At 53.3% G+C, this 5,000-nt stretch overlaps 1 non-coding gene across 1 annotated transcript in view; it reads right to left on the bottom strand.

Moving 5' to 3' along the window:
- Positions 1-1,705, bottom strand: part of LOC124774547 — a 1,911-nt gene extending 206 nt beyond the window's left edge. The window contains exon 1 of the ribosomal RNA XR_007015354.1: positions 1-1,705. This exon is cut by the window's left edge and continues 206 nt beyond it. This is a non-coding gene — a ribosomal RNA (small subunit ribosomal RNA).
- Between the last annotated feature and the right edge of the window lie 3,295 nt (positions 1,706-5,000).

Below are 5,000 nucleotides of genomic sequence, written 5' to 3'. Positions count from 1 at the left end.
TGACTCGCGCTTACTGGGAATTCCTCGTTCATGGGGAACAATTGCAAGCCCCAATCCCTAGCACGAAGGAGGTTCAGCGGGTTACCCCGACCTTTCGGCCTAGGAAGACACGCTGATTCCTTCAGTGTAGCGCGCGTGCGGCCCAGAACATCTAAGGGCATCACAGACCTGTTATTGCTCAATCTCGTGCGGCTAGAAGCCGCCTGTCCCTCTAAGAAGAAAAGTAATCGCTGACAGCACGAAGGATGTCACGCGACTAGTTAGCAGGCTAGAGTCTCGTTCGTTATCGGAATTAACCAGACAAATCGCTCCACCAACTAAGAACGGCCATGCACCACCACCCACCGAATCAAGAAAGAGCTATCAATCTGTCAATCCTTCCGGTGTCCGGGCCTGGTGAGGTTTCCCGTGTTGAGTCAAATTAAGCCGCAGGCTCCACTCCTGGTGGTGCCCTTCCGTCAATTCCTTTAAGTTTCAGCTTTGCAACCATACTTCCCCCGGAACCCAAAAGCTTTGGTTTCCCGGAGGCTGCCCGCCGAGTCATCGGAGGAACTGCGCGGCGGATCGCTGGCTGGCATCGTTTATGGTTAGAACTAGGGCGGTATCTGATCGCCTTCGAACCTCTAACTTTCGTTCTTGATTAATGAAAACATACTTGGCAAATGCTTTCGCTTCTGTTCGTCTTGCGACGATCCAAGAATTTCACCTCTAACGTCGCAATACGAATGCCCCCGCCTGTCCCTATTAATCATTACCTCGGGTTCCGAAAACCAACAAAATAGAACCGAGGTCCTATTCCATTATTCCATGCACACAGTATTCAGGCGGGCTTGCCTGCTTTAAGCACTCTAATTTGTTCAAAGTAAACGTGCCGGCCCACCGAGACACTCAATAAAGAGCACCCTGGTAGGATTTCAACGGGGTCCGCCTCGGGACGCACGAGCACGCACGAGGCGGTCGCACGCCTTCGGCTCGCCCCACCGGCAGGACGTCCCACGATACATGCCAGTTAAACACCGACGGGCGGTGAACCAACAGCGTGGGACACAAATCCAACTACGAGCTTTTTAACCGCAACAACTTTAATATACGCTATTGGAGCTGGAATTACCGCGGCTGCTGGCACCAGACTTGCCCTCCAATAGATACTCGTTAAAGGATTTAAAGTGTACTCATTCCGATTACGGGGCCTCGGATGAGTCCCGTATCGTTATTTTTCGTCACTACCTCCCCGTGCCGGGAGTGGGTAATTTGCGCGCCTGCTGCCTTCCTTGGATGTGGTAGCCGTTTCTCAGGCTCCCTCTCCGGAATCGAACCCTGATTCCCCGTTACCCGTTACAACCATGGTAGGCGCAGAACCTACCATCGACAGTTGATAAGGCAGACATTTGAAAGATGCGTCGCCGGTACGAGGACCGTGCGATCAGCCCAAAGTTATTCAGAGTCACCAAGGCAAACGGACCGGACGAGCCGACCGATTGGTTTTGATCTAATAAAAGCGTCCCTTCCATCTCTGGTCGGGACTCTGTTTGCATGTATTAGCTCTAGAATTACCACAGTTATCCAAGTAACGTGGGTACGATCTAAGGAACCATAACTGATTTAATGAGCCATTCGCGGTTTCACCTTAATGCGGCTTGTACTGAGACATGCATGGCTTAATCTTTGAGACAAGCATATGACTACTGGCAGGATCAACCAGGGAGCTGCGCCAACTAGAGCTGAGCAGCCGGCCGCCCGGGAGTGTGTCCCGGGGGCCCGCGCGAACACGCAAGCGTCCGCTCAATCATTCTGCAAACAGGAGGAGGCTGAGCTCCCCTGCACAATACACCTCGAAACCCTCTCAGGTCCCGGCGGCGCGCAGCGCCGTCCCAAGTACTTGGTCGGGTTCGAGAGAGGCGCAATCGCCCGGAGTTAGGCGAGTAGACGCTTTCGGTGCGACCACCCGTGCTCCCAACTGAGCTTGCCGCTGCCGACAGAGGCCCGGGAGCGTGCTGTCGTGGCATTGCCGGCGGGAGACAACACGCGCCACCTACGGTGACCGGCAGCTCCAACGCCAGCGCCACAGAAGGACAAAAGCCCCACTTGGGTGCCGAAGCGAACTCTCCCAGCACAGCGCACGCGCCAACACATCCGCACAGCTGCGATACAAACCACCAGCGAGAACCGCTGGGGCGACCGAGCAGCAGACGGCGTCGCGGCGCCGAGCGCCGGGCGGCGGCGCATCCTCAACGCACACAGTCCTCAATCGGACCAGCACACTGAAGATGTCCACCGCGCTTCGCACCGGGCCCGCGAGGACCTACTTTGGCCGCACGGCGCCGCGCGCAGGGTGCGCCGGCGCGCAGCTGCGACGCCTGCCGCGTCCGTCGGCCGGCGCGCCTGCCACTGGCCGCCCCCACCAGCCGGCTGTAGCGCGTGCGCCCACGCACCGCGCGGCCAGCACGCCGGGAGGCGCCCCCTCACCGGCCGGGGACGGTCCCACCCAGCCACCACCGCGTATCGCTTCACACCCAGATGCCGTTCAGTTTCATCGGCATGGTGGGTATCGCTGGAACAACCGGTTAGTACCTCAACCTATCGTCGCCATCACCGATTCACCCCTAGCGAGAACAACCGCACCACAACGGGTTACCATTTCTTCATTTGCGTAACTTCACCAGAAAACGTAGGCGTCCATCGCCATTAGCAACTTCAACGATTATTGCATGCCTGTGTCAGGTGTCACGCCACACTACGTCTGCCCACATACACGCAACAAAATGTGCACGCCTAGACAATACGTGGAAGGTGGCCCCCGTACGTATGCGATGTCCATTGCTCGAACGACTGTCAACCGGCCTCTGTAGCATGTCGCAGATATGGAACGCGGTGCACCATGCTATCACGGTGTTTGAGGAGAGACGACTAGGTCCGAATACATCAACACACAGCTCATGCTGATCGCCATCCACGGCGTCCGTTCCTCCCACACGTCTCTATGGCGTACCACACTGCAATCCAGCTCTCATAGGGAGACGACACGTAGCTGCGTGCACAATATTTGCACTGTATGGTCCGCCGTTTTTGGGCGCAGTCGTTGTACGGTCACACATGTGCCACGATGTATCATTCAGTACATAAGGACGAATGTGCAGTACAGATTGTGGTTCACGCGTACGACATCAGCGGACAGTTGACACAGGCCGCACCACAACGTAGCCTGCGTACGTCGCATGCGAAGGGCATTGAACATGCAAACTTGTCACCAACCAGCTTGCGAAGGCAGGGGGCAAGGTGGGGACGTGGGGACGTGGGGAGGGGTGGGGGGGGGGGGGGCGGCATGTACGTCCTGCTGCCATCCACATTACAGTGTACAGCAGGAGCATGTGGAAAGTCAGCAAGACTTGCAAGGTGTTTAACATGAAGCGATACACAGGGGAGCGGGCAGTGCGAGTAGCGAACTATATTGCGAGGGTTGCGGGTGGGCAACACTACACTAATTGAACGAGTCGTATAACAATTACAGAGCAGGTTTAGGCGACAACGTGGGTTACGTTAGCGGACAACGTGGGTTACGTTAGCGGACAACGTGGGTTACGTTAAGGCACAACATGGGTTACGTTAAGGCACAACATGGGTTACGTTAAGGCACAACATGGGTTACGTTAGGGCACAACATGGGTTAGGTTAGGGGACAACATGGGTTAGGTTAGGGGACAACATGGGTTAGGTTAGGGGACAACATGGGTTAGGTTAGGGCACAACATGGGTTAGGTTAGGGCACAACATGGGTTAGGTTAGGGCACAACATGGGTTAGGTTAGGGCACAACATGGGTTAGGTTAAGGCACAACATGGGTTAGGTTAAGGCACAACATGGGTTAGGTTAAGGCACAACATGGGTTAGGTTAAGGCACAACATGGGTTAGGTTAAGGTACAACATGGGTTAGGTTAAGGTACAACATGGGTTAGGTTAAGGTACAACATGGGTTAGGTTAAGGTACAACATGGGTTAGGTTAAGGTACAACATGGGTTAGGTTAAGGTACAACATGGGTTAGGTTAAGGTACAACATGGGTTAGGTTAAGGTACAACATGGGTTAGGTTAAGGTACAACATGGGTTAGGTTAAGGTACAACATAGGTTAGGTTAAGGTACAACATAGGTTAGGTTAAGGTACAACATAGGTTAGGTTAAGGTACAACATAGGTTAGGTTAAGGTACAACATAGGTTAGGTTAAGGTACAACATAGGTTAGGTTAAGGTACAACATAGGTTAGGTTAAGGTACAACATAGGTTAGGTTAAGGTACAACATAGGTTAGGTTAAGGTACAACATAGGTTAGGTTAAGGTACAACATAGGTTAGGTTAGGTTAGGTTACACGTTGTTGTAAGGAAAGGTGTAGGGGGGGGGGGCGGGGGCGGCAGGTTCCTTGATAGTGATTATAGTAAGTGAATGCTTGTGACATGATCAGATTTGTCACGTCAGGATGCACCTTTGGCTTATTAGAGGCGGCGCTCCAATTCTATGCTTGTGTGAGACCTGTGTCTTTGACTCATGTCATTGTTTGTGCGCTGTGACAGGAGGTACTATTGTGATGTTGGGTGCACCGTTGTATAGGACATGTGTGGGTGTTGGTGCCTGGTCTGCGCAATGGTGGATGTCGAAAGGCTGGGATATTGTATTTTCCGCATGGACCTCCTGGTCTGGTTGTGATAGTGTGGATTGTGTAATGTGGCGGAGAAGATGCACTGGATGTTGTTCCATGCTGGTGCTTACATATTGTATGTGCGCCCGTTAGAAGCAGAGAGTGGTGCGTGATCAGAGTGTCTGGCTGACGTGTGGTTCCCATTGTGGGCAGACTCTTTCAGCATGTATACGGACAGTTGTGTATATTTGCTGTAGTTTGATGGCTCTGCATTGATTACTAATCAGCGCCGTGTGTACGGGTAATCTGGTTCCAGTCCAAAATGTTCCATCTGTGTACATTAGTGACAAAGACTCTCCCCATGCAGT

The sequence above is a fragment of the Schistocerca piceifrons genome, unplaced genomic scaffold (genome assembly GCF_021461385.2).
Source record: "Schistocerca piceifrons isolate TAMUIC-IGC-003096 unplaced genomic scaffold, iqSchPice1.1 HiC_scaffold_966, whole genome shotgun sequence".
Lineage (NCBI taxonomy): Eukaryota > Metazoa > Arthropoda > Insecta > Orthoptera > Acrididae > Schistocerca > Schistocerca piceifrons.
The sequence above is the reverse complement of the archived record's forward strand: the minus strand, read 5'-3'. Positions and strand labels throughout refer to the sequence as shown.